Source organism: Balaenoptera borealis (assembly GCF_965194805.1).
Source record: "Balaenoptera borealis genome assembly, chromosome: 14".
In the NCBI taxonomy this organism is placed as follows: domain Eukaryota; kingdom Metazoa; phylum Chordata; class Mammalia; order Artiodactyla; family Balaenopteridae; genus Balaenoptera; species Balaenoptera borealis.
In genome coordinates, this window is record NC_138875.1 from 74199508 (window position 1) to 74213860 (window position 14353).

The 14353-nt window shown below is 52.9% G+C and overlaps 1 protein-coding gene and 1 long non-coding RNA gene across 10 annotated transcripts in view; one reads left to right on the forward strand and one right to left on the reverse strand.

Moving 5' to 3' along the window:
* KIAA1671 overlaps positions 1–14353 on the forward strand; it is a 198233-nt gene that overhangs the window by 138687 nt on the left and 45193 nt on the right. The gene's annotated exons all lie outside the window — the stretch shown is intronic.
* The window catches only part of LOC309610957, a 155913-nt gene that overhangs the window by 5840 nt on the left and 135720 nt on the right, over positions 1–14353 (reverse strand). The gene's annotated exons all lie outside the window — the stretch shown is intronic.

The following is a 14353-nucleotide window of genomic DNA, read 5'->3' on the forward strand; positions in this document are numbered from 1 at the left end:
CAAACCTCTTATGCCGATTGTACTTGTAACCATAGCTGCATAACTTGATTAACTGTTAGGTAAATGTAGAAATAGGAGTGCAAAAAGAAAGAGAGTTGTCATACTATGAAAACTTAAACTCATTGAAAACATTTCATAAAGGTGAACTGCTAAGAAAAGAATGACTATCCTGTCGGGGCGGAGGAGACTGTGAAAGACTGGGGTGAGAAATCCAGGCGTCTAAGTGGATTCTCCATCCCAGGATGCCCAAGTGTCTGGGCCTCCACTCAGAGCCCAGGCACCTCCCTGGCGCTGCAGCACTGGGGACCCATCCCCCTGGGCTCAGAGCCCCTCTCCCCACTGCCCTCCAAACCTGTCCCTCCCGGGGAAACCGAGAAGCTTAGCACCCCAGACCTGCGAATATGGGAGGGGGAGGAGCTCCCAGAGCATATTCTGCTAGGGGTTTTCACGGGGGTGGAGGGACCAGAAGGAGAGAGGTGGATTCCAGGGCCCCAGCCCTCACACCTTACCCACCACATCCCAAACCCGCTTGCTCCCCTATCTTTGTAATATACTGGGCTTCTGTGATTTGGCTTCTAGAGATTTTTCTAAAGCTAACAAAGGAAAAGGAAAGTGGAAAGCGGGTGCTGCGGTGCCAGCCACTGCCCTCAATCAGAGACGAGGGGACATTCAAACAGGGCTAGTGCCTTGCCAGTGACATACAGCGACCCCGTGACAGGGGCTGTTCCAAGTCTGGCTTCCGACTCCCAGTTCTGAGTCTTTCCCCGTGGTCCCAGCTGGGTGTTGTCCAGCCCTGGAAAGCTGAGTCCAGGGGGCGCCTGCCTACAGCCCATGTGATGCCCTTTTTGGGATCTTAGATACACAGGTGCCCAGCAGGTAAGGGTACCTGGTACCTTGTCAGCCCGCAGTGGGTGCCTGGTCCCCTGGCCTGCTTCTAAGGGGAGCTGCTGTGGTTCGGGTCTTTGGTTCGGCTTTCCTCCCTCCAGGACCTGGCAAGCAGCACAGGGGCTGCTCCTTCCCTCCAGGGAGAGGTGGCGATGAGGTCACCTCCAGGCCCCTGGGCTGCGTGGCTGGTCAGGTGAACGGGCCGTTGGCACCTGCCCGGGCTTATGTCACCCTGGGAAGCCATTCAGTGCCGAGGGCCGCCTCCAGCCTTGGCTGCCTGCCCGCCCTGTTGCCTGTGTCCTGTTTTGTTTGTTATGTGGGGCGGGCTCAGGGAGGGCCCGGGGTTCGGGGAGACACAGTCTTCTCCCTGCTCTCTGAGGCCAGGGTGGCGCCATCCCTTTTCTTTTGGAGGCACCCCAGGCTGTGGGGCAGACTGGTTTCAGGTTCAAATCCCAGCTCTGCCACCTCCGGGCCGGGTGGCGGTGGGCAGGTTGCTTTGCCCCTGTGCCTCTGAGCCTTCCTCTCTGAAAAGGGGTGATGGGGCATCACCTCACCGGGGTTGATCTAAGGATGACCGAGGATGCGTGTGGATCTGCTCTGCGCAGTGCCTGCCCTCGGGAGTGCCTGTGAGCTGGTGTTCCAATGGTGGGGATGGTGACGGCTGTCCCTCTCGTGTGGGACGTGGTTACGAACGCGGTTCGCGTTATTCCCAGAGCTGATTTAAGTCAAGCTTTTCAAAACAAAGCAAAACAAAACCCAAGACACACTTGCTCCCTTTTGGACCCCCACTTGTTTTAAATCAATGTAACTTAACAAGACACAGATCATCTGTAAGCAGGATTTGGGTCATTTCCAAAACCTTCCTTCACTCTGGCAAAGCTCTCAGCCTCCCAATTTGCAAACCATTGTTAGAGAACCACAGTTCTCAAAAAATGCAGGTACCCAGGGCCCTGCCTCTTGAGAGTGTGACATAATTGGTCTGGGATGCTGTCCAGGATGCTGGAGTTTCCACAGCTCCCCAGGTGATCCCAAGGTGCCACCAGGGCTGGGACCCACTGGGTCAGGCAGCATAACGGAAAGAACACAGGCTTCAGAGTAAGAATGACCCAGGATCAAACCCCAGACCTGCCACTTAGCTTCTGGGCAACTGTGGGCAACTGCCTCCATGTCCCGGAGCCTCAGTTTCCTTATTTGTTAATGTTTCTAGAGGCTGCTGGGAGGGACCTGAGGTGGATATGAATGGTACCTCTCATGAGGTTGATGAGTCAAAGGATGGACATTCCACAGACGTGTTTCCTGGAAATCAGGGCAGGGCAGGGACCCTAGACCCTTGTCCAGCCAGCCATCCCCACCTTGTCAGCACTGGGGACCCCCATTACTGGCTTCTCCCCTTCAGTTTTATGGTCTGGGAGTTTCCCAGAATTCTTTGTTGCTACACTGGACTTGATTCGTGTTCCATGCATAAAGATTACCAGAGACAATTCATTTAAGAATCACTCGGTTAAATAATATTTCTAATGCAGGACTTTTCAGAGCCTTTAATTATGCAAATATGCATTAGGAACCTCCAGAGATGGTCGTTGGCTTCCCGTACGTCTGAGCTCTCTCCATCGAGAGAAGCGCTGTAGATCTGTTCCCTGACTCGAGTGGGAGAAGGTCACGGCAGGGAATGGACACACCAATTGTCAGAAGTCCGCTTTCAGAAGTGCTAAATCTGGGGTTAGGGAAACGTGCCTCCAATTGGGAGAATTAGGTAGCATGCGTTGAGTACAGAATTCACAAAGGGTTTCTCTGGGTTGGTATCTTGCATAACATACTTTGGGAAACACGCCCAGTCCTTTTTTCCCCTCCTCTGGAATTACATACATAGGCTTCCATTAAAAGACTCTGTTCTCCAAACTGCCTTTATAGAGTCAACATTAATTCATTCCCTCCTCGATTTTTATTGGGCAGAGAGGAAGGTACATGCATCGATGTGTCCATCACTGCCATCTGGGCATTGATGGGACAGTCCTAAGAGGCCCTGAGATTCCAGAAGAGGATCTCTGTCCGGCCAGGGCCCTTTGTTCAGAGAAGGGGGCTGAGAGGCCCAGAGGTAGAAATGATGTGGCCAAGGTAATCCAGAACTGCGCCCAGACCCGGGTTTCTTTTTGTTTGTTTTTTAACATCTTTATTGGAATATAATTGCTTTACAATGTTGTGTTAGTTTCAACTGTATAAGAAAGTGAATCAGCTATGTGTATACATATATCTCCATATCCCCTCCCTCTTGCGTCTCCCTTCTACCCTCCCTATCCCACCCCTCTAGGTGGTCACAAAGCACCAGCTGATCTCCCTGTGCTATGCAGCTGCTTCCCACTAGAGAATGGACTTCAGACCCAGGTTTCTTGCTGTGCTCTGTCGTGGCTGAGTACCTCGCATGCTGTTTTTACAGCCTGAGCCTGGTTGGCCTCCAATTATTATTGAAATGAGTGGAGGTTTCCGGGAACAGAGCAAATCCATAGAGTTTAATTAATGATATGCCAGAGGGCTTGGCATCTGGATTCCTGTGTTTACCACAGGCTCGGCTGGCAGGCATTTCCTACTGCGAGGGGCAGGGTGGAGCCCATCTCCCTGCCCACCCCTGCCCTCCTGGTGGAGACTGAGAGAAGAGAGAGAGAGAGGGAGAGAGAAGCTGAAATCTGATTCCCCCACCCCCTTCACAGCCCAGTTCCTGCAGAAGGTTTTCCGTATTGTTTTCAGAAGCACCGGCATTTTGTTTTTAGCATTCTTTATCAGTTTGTCGAAACGAAATCGTCCCTCAGAGACCCTGGAAATAGAACGAAGTGTCTGTGACGCCGGCAGACCTAAGCAGAAGTTGTGCTGTCAGTTCTGCCAACCAGCACCTTAAACCAGACCCGGGTCCTATGGTGACCAGTAAAGCCGAGATAACCTCGGTGTCCTGAGCTCAGAGGGGGAGGCCCCTGAGGGTTGCAGCTGAGCCAGCCAGGATCTCATATCCAGTGGTCACGGGGCTCAGAGTCCGACAGCCCTGAGTCTAAATCCCAGATCTGCCACTTGTCAGTTCTCTGTCCTGGGGCAAACTCCCTAAGGTCTCTGAATCTCAATGTCTTCTTAGCTAAGATGGGAATAATAATTGTATATACACACACACACACACACACACACACACACACACACACACACACACACACACACAGATGTACCGTAAAGATTAAAGGAGCTAATACAGGCAGAGCACTCAGCACAATGTCTCATAGTAAACAGTCTATAAATGTTAGCAATTATCTTAATCATCGTTATATACATTCCATTTTAGAGGTGTGACAACCGGGTCCTGGAGAGATCCATCGACTTGCCAAAGGGTTGGCCTCACATCACGATTAGATGTGTGTCTGTGACAGTGCCCGCAGGCCCTGCCACCTCCTTTATACTCACAAAGATTTGAGGGATCTCAGGCACTTGGGGCTGTTCTTTCAAATGTCTTTCATCGCTTGGACCCCGTGCACCGCTTCTAGTAGCAGGAGCTGCTTGTTTTTCCCTCTGCCTTCACACTTTCGAAATTACCTTCCCACTCTTGCAGTCTAGAGAATTGAAGCCAGACGTATGACTAATCAACGCCTCTTAAGTGGGGACATAGGACCTTTTAGATGTCATTAAAATGGCAGCCACCAAAAGACGAAGGTGCTTCTGCCCCTCACTTGGCCGCCTGATGGGCGGCAGCTCCAGAGATGGACGAGGAGGGCATTTCCTTCTGGGCCATCCTCCTGGGCCCTGCCTCTTCCAGCTCCTGGGAGAGCTACAAACAGCCACGCTGATGGCAGCTGACTTTCCCTGAGCGCTGTGCGCCAGGCACTGTTCCAAGGGCTTCACGTGCTTTGATGCTTTGAATCGTCACAAACATCCTGCGAGGTAGGTGGTGTTATCCCACTTTACAGTTTTGGGAACTGAGGCTCAGGGAGCTGAAATGACCTGCTCAAGGTCACACAGCTGGGAGGACACAGTCGGCATTGGACATAGGCCTTTGGACTGGAGCCTGTGAACATAACCTTGATGCTATCCCAGAGCTGTAACCTCTGCAGTTAACTTGAGCTCTGAGTTGGAAACCGCCCTTGTCCTATTTCGAGGAGGATGAGGGGAGGGAGCTGATATTCCTTATGCAGCTACTCTGGACTTTATGTGCCAGATGGTATGAGCCCTATACATATATCTCTCATTTCATTCTTTTTTTATATACTCCCTCCTCTCTCTTCTCTCTCTGCCTCTCTCTCTCAAACACACACACACACACACACACACACAAACATGCACACAATTAGCATTATGGTCCCTCCTTTTTCAGTGAAGAAATCAAGCCTCAGAGACCTCATGGGGCTTCCCCAGATCACGCAGCCAATGAACATCAAGCTTCGAACCCAGGTCTGGGTGCTTCTGAGCCCATACTTTTTTCCACATTGAGCCAGATTGTGGCGTTCCTGATCCTGTCCCCACAGAGGAGCAGGAATAATGTGAATCCGGGGCTTGGCATCATAGAAATAGCCCAAGACCAGAAGTCAGGAAGCCAGGAACTTAGTCCTGGTTCTGGCAGGACCCTGCTGTGGGGCTGCAGAAAAATCCTGCCCCTGCTTTTGCCTCCATTATCCCATTTATACCACAAGGGGTTGGTCTCGCTGGTTTTTAAGCCTCCTTCACGTGCCAACATTTCATGTGTATTCTGATTATAGCAAAAGGTGCCTGGATGTGTATCGTGGAGAAGACGAAGCTCAGGGCAGACCTTTGAGAGTGTCCCTGAAGTGGGGGAATGAAGCACCTCTGTTCTGCATGGGTCTCAAGGTTTTTACTTAACAACAAAAGAGAAACTTTTCCCCAGTAGCCGAATAGACAGGTCCCATCACTGGGATACACTTCATGAAGCTGTAGACATTAGGGAATCTGAAGTGGTGAGCCTCCTGTCTCTGGAGGAAATCAAGCAAAGGCTGGGTGTTCTAGACATGAGGTAGAACTAGAATGACCTCTCAAATACCTTTCAGCTCTGTAATCTGGTGATTCTGATAAAAGATAACCAGCTGGTGAGCCTAGAGCAGGGTACCAAATAGGTCTCTGCCCACTAACTAACTCTAAACGATGCAGTGGCTGCCTGGGGCGCTGTGTTGGGGATTCTCAGGGCTTGTCAGGGCTCAGTTCTGTAATTGATTATTAATGTCTGCCATGGGCAAGTAAGGGAGTGTTACTGACTTTCTCCTTTTCACTCTTTTCTAAAGAGTAATGCTTTCTGTTTCCAACACGAACTTTTTACTGTATTTTTGAAAATCTGGGGACAGGAGGGCATGGTTGTCAGCAGCCATCCACTCCCACACCCAGAGTTCTCTGTTCTACGTTACCAGGCCGGTGGGGTCTGTCTGTAAAGGTCAGAGGCTTTAGGAAAACGCCATGGACTCATGGAATGGTTGCTATTCACCTTGGTTTCCTTCAGGCTGGGAGAATTTGGCAGTAGCCAGTAATTGAGGTTAACAGAAACCGATAATAAACAAGAACACTTGAGATTAATCTCTTCTGTTTCTTGGGACGGCACCATCGTATACCTGCCTAATTTTCAAAGCTTATTACTGAGTAATCGGTGAATCGGACCTGTGCTGGGGAATCAAGACAGGCAAAGCCCGTTTTCCTGTAAGTCTCTTTTTCTCTTTCTGCTCAATTACTGTTGTTAGCCATTATGTCCTCATCAAGTGATTTCCTTTCAAAGCAAAATAAAAGTTGCGCATCCCTTCCTGGGAGAATTTTTCCTCCTGCCAGGACCTGCGTATAGCTGGGAAAGTTTCCAGCAAGCAAACAATTCACAGTGCGGGGGGTCGGGGTGGTGGGGACCCACAGAGATTAAGCCACTTATGCCTAAGGTCACACAGCCAAAAAGCAGCAGAGCTGGGCCTGTCTGCCTTAAAGGCACCTGCTCTTAAATATGTCAAGTTAATGTCTGTCCTGCAGTAGATGTTCAGTACATGAAGGTTTATTTTTCTTGTCCTTGTCTCATAAGTTGTTCGTCTCTGTATCTGTCAGGATAGGTTAGGTTATTCTGCAGTAACAAACAAACCCCCCAAAGTTCAACAGCGTAAAACAGAAAAATAGGTTTCTTTCTTGAGTGCTCCACATGTCCACTGACACTGGCTATGTCTCTGTTTCACGTCATTGTCGCTCCGAGGCCCAGGTTGATGGAGCAGCTTGCCAGGGACATGACCAACCACAGGGAAAGAGGTAGGGCCATCATTGAGGGAAAGAGAATGTGGCAGTCATCACCAGCTCTTAAAGGTTCTGCCTGGAAATAAATGACATCACTTCTGCTCACACTTCATTGGCTAGGGCAAATAACATGATCACACCTGTACTCAAGAGGGAGTATAATTTTTCTGCAGGGAGAGGCAGTAGATATGTATGCTTCATAATACAGTCTGCCTGCCACAGTCTCTGCATGATCTCTGTGGGTTCGTTTGTAGAAATGAGTTTGCGCAGTCTCATATTTTTCCTTTCCTATAGCACGAGCCACCCTTTTGGATCAATTCTGTCCGTGTTGCTTGGATTTATTAAGAAGCCCCAAGTTGAACATATACCCATTTTCCAGTACAGCACAATTCCTGATTCTGACATCTCCATTTATTTACTCATCTGTTGGTTTCATCCTAGAGGTGGACTGCCAACCTGCAATGGTGAAAGAAACCTTCAAATATAAGTCTTTCAAGGGAATTCAGAGTTCTTTAAAGAAATGCAAGACTGTGTCCCTCCAACCCACAGAAGTATTGCCAAGTGGGTTACTCCACATGGGCAGCACTTAAATCGAGTGCCTACTGTGTGCCAGACACTTCTGTGCCTACATCAGAGTGGTCTGTGCTTACAAGCTGCCTCAGGAGGGTTCCAGAGAACTCAGGGAGGTGGCCTGTCTTTGGGGGCTTGGGAATTCCACCCCCTGCCTGTTCTTCACTTTGAGGGAAAGGGACAGCCAGCTTCAGTGGTTGAGCAGAGAAAAGCGCCAGATAGTTACACCCCCTCCACCAGCCCCTGACTGAGAAGCAGGAGGAAGAATTAGTGCGGGGTCTAGGCACAGTCTTAAGGGGTCTCCTGAGCATCTGTGTTCGTCTCTTCTCAGTTGGGAATGCGGGGGATCCTGCTCTGAAGGTACTTACAAAAGGAACGCCCATTGCCTGTGGTGCTCAGAGAGGCAATTACATAGTAAGAAGGGGGAGCCTGGGCGCTCTTGATGTGGCTTGCCTGGGAGGGCCGCAGGAAGACGGGGACTTGGCGGTCTGCAGCCGCCAGCCTTGCTCCTGCGAGGAGGGGTCCCAATCAGAATCAGCCGATCGGGGCTAGGCATCTCCCCACATTTATTGTATTTAAAGAGATGGTCCATCAAAGTGGATTTCCATTTTCCAACTTCCTGAACCTGAGCTCCAGTGGTTCTGATTTAGAACACGGCTTCCTGGGTCTGCCTGGCAACCGCCCAGGTCTGGAGTTCAGTAGACGTGAATTGGAACGCTGGCTCCACTATGTATGTAAGCCCCTCTCCCTCTCCAAACCTCAGTCCCCCCCGCCATACCCCCAGCTTTAAATGAGGCAGTGGATGGTCCTTGCCTTACAGGGGCAGAAGAAGGGGAAAATGCAATGGGGGTGAGTCACGTGGCAGCACCCCCCTAAGCTGGGAAACATCACAAATGTGGTGGGTGTTTGTTCAAGATTAAGAATTAATGAGCTGCAAATTCCTCCGTCAAGCATTTCTGCCGGCAGACCTTTAACATCTACAGTACCCCGTAATTCCACACTCAAGTCCCGGGGGGCGGGGGGTGGGATGTGCACTGTAGCGACAGCCCCTGGTTGCCTAGCAATGGGAAACCCATCCCAGTTGATATTCTAATTTGTCAGAACGTTTCAGCCACGGCAATGGTTCCGATGTCCAGTTACACGAGAAGGAAAAAATTAGCAGCGTGCACAAACCTGTCCACCAGTTGTAGAATCCAACCCCTTCCCAGGGGCTTCTCAAGGCAAAAGCGAGACTGGTTCTTTCCCTGTAGGGGGCGAGTGAGCCCCATGGGTTTACAGCTCTGTCCCCCTGAACCAGCACCACTGCCATCTTGGCCTGTGGGTCCGGCTTTGAAATGGTGTTTGGGGCTGAGACCGGCGGGATATTGTCTGCGGCTCTCAGTCCATCTGGGCTCCCTTTAAACCAGGCGGGTGAAGCCCAGGGAGCTCCAGGGAGCTGCTTTGACTCCCACCTGACGATTTAATCCCCACTCACTGCTGGTCACTTTCATTCTAGGGGTTTACACACACATCTGGCTCGGCCGACGCTCCTTTGCAGGGGCCATGTCCTCCCTGGTAAATATAACGGTGCCTGGCCCCCGGCTCTCCACCTGGCCCAGTTCAACAAATGACATTCCCTGTATACCCACCCTCGCAGGCCACTGGACAAACTCCTAGAGCAGTTCTAAGGTTTGGCAAAACTGAGCGTGGACTTTGGGCTGGGACGCTTTTCAGAGTCACGTGTTCTCTGGTGTAAGGAGACTGAAACTCGCCAAAGCTAAGACAAATATTTGTATGGTCTTCCACAATAGCTGAGTGAAGGACGGTTACTGTCCCCATTGTACAGATCGGGAAACTGAGGCCCAGTGAGGCCAAGGGACTGACCCAGGGCCCTACTGCCAGGCAGGGGCAGAGCAGGGCTTGGAACCCACGCTTGTCTACACAAGGGGTTCCCACTCGAAACCTCCTTCTTTCCCTGGGAAACCCCGTGCAAGTCCCATTCACTGTTAGTTAACCCAGACCTTGCCAGTGTCCCCGCGTGGCTAATATTAGGACCTGATGATGTTACAGTGCAAGAATGGAGAAGGAACAAGGGGTGTGTCCCCCACGGGAGGCTTGTGGCCCTTTTGCTCTCACAGTGTTTGACTAACCTCCTTTTAATCCCCCTTGGCCATGCACACCTGGGAATCCTTTCTCTTTAGGGACCGTGAGTGGATCCCAGTGGTCCCCAGAGCCACCTGACAGCCATGGGGCCCACCTGAGGCCTGGGTCCCCGGTGTGGGTTCCCTAATTATTGCTGGAAACCATCCCTTGCCTGTCAACATGCTATAAATAGGAAGCTGGAGGAAGAATTGAAAAAAACGCCACTGGCTCTTTTCCCCAGTGTGGGTGGGTTGAGTTAAAAAAACATCAGGCCGCCGGCATCATCGCAGTGTTGGAAAGCCTGAGGGGGTGGAGGGTGGCCGCCGCGGCTGAAACTCAGAGGTGGCCCAGGACTCGGCCACCTCCTCTTCTGTCTTCATTCTCATTGGCAGCGCAGGCTGCAGAATTGGATTCTGAAGCTGAGAGTCCTCCAGTGACCTGCCCCTTGGGCAGTGACAATGACTGTGATTTCCCCAAGGCCACAGTGTAGCCCAGCCTGACCGTGACCCTGCTGACATGTTCCAGGGGGATTGGGAGGGACTGGTCCTGGCGACGCCCTGACCTTCCTCCAGGAGGGAAGCAGCAGAAACAGCCTCCAGCCTCTCGTTTGAACACCACCTCCACCCGTGGTGTCACCTGCCCAGGCCACTTCCCCCTCTGGGCCTCGGATTCCTGGACCCTAGGTGCGGTTCCAGACAGCTCCAGTGCTCTCGGTGGAAAACCCAGGCAGGAGAGCAGAGTCACCTTTTGCCAGTGGTGTGCGTGAGAGTGTGCACGGGTGCATATGCAACTCTGGTTATAAATTGTGTATTAAAAAAACCCTGGTGAAGGGGGGAAAGTTACCTGTGCAGAAAGTGAACTTCACATTGGTCGGAAGGTCCTTTGCAGGTAGGACCATCTCAGCAGTGTTTGGTAGAATCTAATACTAGTACAGTATAGACAGTAATGTATAAAAAGTTCTAGTAGTCACAACCAGGCATGGGCTCAGAGAGGTGAATCGAGTTACCCAGGGTCACACAGCTGGTATGACGCACAGCCAGGACCAGAACCCAGGTCTGTCTGACCTCAGATCCACCGTGACGCTTGGACTCCCACATCACGTGGCTTTTCCAAGATGAGTTGCTCAGATAGATCCCTTGCCTGCACTTCTTTTGTGGCAGGAGGGGGGGGCCAAAAAAAAATCACTCTGCTTTTCCCAGACTTCCCCCAGGCCTCACCAACAGATCACTGAAATGTTATTTATCATGAAAACATCTGGGAACAATAGCAGTTCCCAGGGCCAAGCTTGTGCTGTTGGCTGTTAAAACGCTGTTTAGAATTAAAGTGGAGGCGAGGAAGGTGTAACCCAGGAGGCTGAGTTGATGGGTTGATGCCGGGCTGCCTGGGTTTGACTCCCATGGGTCTCTGGGCAGGTCACTTCGCTTTGAACCTGTTTCCCACATCTGGAAGATGAGATCCTGACCATGGGTAATGTGCTCCCCTCTCCCAATGGGAGCAGAATATCGGAAGCCCCCCAATTTGTTTTTCACATCTGGAGATGACGTTTATGAATGCCCCCAGCGTGGGTCTCCATGTGGTCAGTCGGTGCCCAATCAGTGTTTAAAAATAAAATACAAGAGAACAAAGTGCAGTGGGGTCTGTTGGGGAACCAAGAAGCTGGATGCACCAGGCGGACCTCAGCCCTGGCCGCCTGCTGCCTCCCTCCCACCTGGAGTGTTCAGAACAGCCCGGGCCTCCGATTATCTTGGCCTTGCTGCCCCACGGGGGTGAAGGAAGCGCCTAACACTCTGTGTGCTTAATTCGCGTTTTTATTTGGGAAGCTGGCGGTTTAAGAGTGGGCAGAGGAAATGCTAGACTTAGAATGTGACTGGGGAAATGGGGGAGGGAGAGTGGGGTGCTTCAGCCCAGGCTCCTATGTCAGCTCACCAGGTACCAGAAAACACCGTCTGCGGTGGCGGCAGCACTTGTAACAACAGCTGCCTCGTCCTCTGCACTGGCCCATCCCTCCTCCTGGATATCTGCCTGGCCGCCGTCGCCTCCTGCAGGTCTTTGCTCAAACGTCTCAAGAGAGACACTTGCCCTGATGGCCTGTTTAACATTGCAGCCCCCCCGCCGCACCCCCAGCACTCCTCAGCCCCTGCCCGGCTTTATTTTTCTCCACGACACGAATCACCTCGCAGCGCAGTCTGTAGTGCAATCTGTTCTGTATTCTGTCTCTTTCCCCCCATAGGATGTCAGCTCCCCCAGGGGAGGGACTTACCTGCTGTTCAAAGTGTCTGCGCATGGCCGGTGCTCAGGTGAATGACAGGAGGGAGGAAGGGCTTCCTGTGTCCCTGGGCCTTTGCACTTACTATCGTGTGTAATCTTTAACTGCCTGGAGAGGTGGGTTCTGTAGTCCCCATTTTTATAGATGAGGGCCTTGGAACTTGGTTGCATAGTAATTTAGTACCTCGGTGCCTTCTTTATATCATCCACAGTCTTGGGGCTTGGTCCTTCCCTCCCTCCTTCCCTCTCTCCCCTCGCTCTCTTTTTCCCTCCCTCCATCCCTCCCTCCTTCCCTCTCTCCCCTCGCTCTCTTTTTCCCTCCCTCCATCCCTCCCTCCTTCCCTCTCTCCCCTCGCTCTCTTTTTCCCTCCCTCCATCCCTCCCTCCTTCCCTCTCTCCCCTCGCTCTCTTTTTCCCTCCCTCCATCCCTCCCGACTTCCCTCTCTCCCCTCGCTCTCTTTTTCCCTCCCTCCATCCCTCCCTCCTTCCCTCTCTCCCCTCGCTCTCTTTTTCCCTCCCTCCATCCCTCCCTCCTTCCCTCTCTCCCCTCGCTCTCTTTTTCCCTCCCTCCATCCCTCCCTCCTTCCCTCTCTCCCCTCGCTCTCTTTTTCCCTCCCTCCATCCCTCCCTCCTTCCCTCTCTCCCCTCGCTCTCTTTTTCCCTCCCTCCATCCCTCCCTCCTTCCCTCTCTCCCCTCGCTCTCTTTTTCCCTCCCTCCATCCCTCCCTCCTTCCCTCTCTCCCCTCGCTCTCTTTTTCCCTCCCTCCATCCCTCCCTCCTTCCCTCTCTCCCCTCGCTCTCTTTTTCCCTCCCTCCATCCCTCCCTCCTTCCCTCTCTCCCCTCGCTCTCTTTTTCCCTCCCTCCATCCCTCCCTCCTTCCCTCTCTCCCCTCGCTCTCTTTTTCCCTCCCTCCATCCCTCCCTCCTTCCCTCTCTCCCCTCGCTCTCTTTTTCCCTCCCTCCATCCCTCCCTCCTTCCCTCTCTCCCCTCGCTCTCTTTTTCCCTCCCTCCATCCCTCCCTCCTTCCCTCTCTCCCCTCGCTCTCTTTTTCCCTCCCTCCATCCCTCCCTCCTTCCCTCTCTCCCCTCGCTCTCTTTTTCCCTCCCTCCTTCCCTCCCGACTTCCCTCTCTCCCCTCTCTCCCCTCGCTCTCTTTTTCCCTCCCTCCATCCCTCCCTCCTTCCCTCTCTCCCCTCGCTCTCTTTTTCCCTCCCTCCATCCCTCCCTCCTTCCCTCTCTCCCCTCGCTCTCTTTTTCCCTCCCTCCATCCCTCCCGACTTCCCTCTCTCCCCTCTCTCCCCTCGCTCTCTTTTTCCCTCCCTCCATCCCTCCCTCCTTCCCTCTCTCCCCTCTCTCCCCTCGCTCTCTTTTTCCCTCCCTCCATCCCTCCCTCCTTCCCTCTCTCCCCTCTCTCCCCTCGCTCTCTTTTTCCCTCCCTCCATCCCTCCCTCCTTCCCTCTCTCCCCTCTCGCTCTCTTTTTCCCTCCCTCCATCCCTCCCTCCTTCCCTCTCTCCCCTCGCTCTCTTTTTCCCTCCCTCCATCCCTCCCTCCTTCCCTCTCTCCCCTCGCTCTCTTTTTCCCTCCCTCCATCCCTCCCTCCTTCCCTCTCTCCCCTCGCTCTCTTTTTCCCTCCCTCCATCCCTCCCTCCTTCCCTCTCTCCCCTCGCTCTCTTTTTCCCTCCCTCCATCCCTCCCTCCTTCCCTCTCTCCCCTCGCTCTTTTTCCCTCCCTCCATCCCTCCCTCCTTCCCTCTCTCCCCTCGCTCTCTTTTTCCCTCCCTCCATCCCTCCCTCCTTCCCTCTCTCCCCTCGCTCTCTTTTTCCCTCCCTCCATCCCTCCCTCCTTCCCTCTCTCCCCTCGCTCTCTTTTTCCCTCCCTCCATCCCTCCCTCCTTCCCTCTCTCCCCTCGCTCTCTTTTTCCCTCCCTCCATCCCTCCCTCCTTCCCTCTCTCCCCTCGCTCTCTTTTTCCCTCCCTCCTTCCCTCCCGACTTCCCTCTCTCCCCTCGCTCTCTTTTTCCCTCCCTCCATCCCTCCCTCCTTCCCTCTCTCCCCTCGCTCTCTTTTTCCCTCCCTCCATCCCTCCCTCCTTCCCTCTCTCCCCTCGCTCTCTTTTTCCCTCCCTCCTTCCCTCCCTCCTTCCCTCTCTCCCCTCGCTCTCTTTTTCCCTCCCTCCTTCCCTCCCTCCTTCCCTCTCTCCCCTCGCTCTCTTTTTCCCTCCCTCCATCCCTCCCTCCTTCCCTCTCTCCCCTCGCTCTCTTTTTCCCTCCCTCCATCCC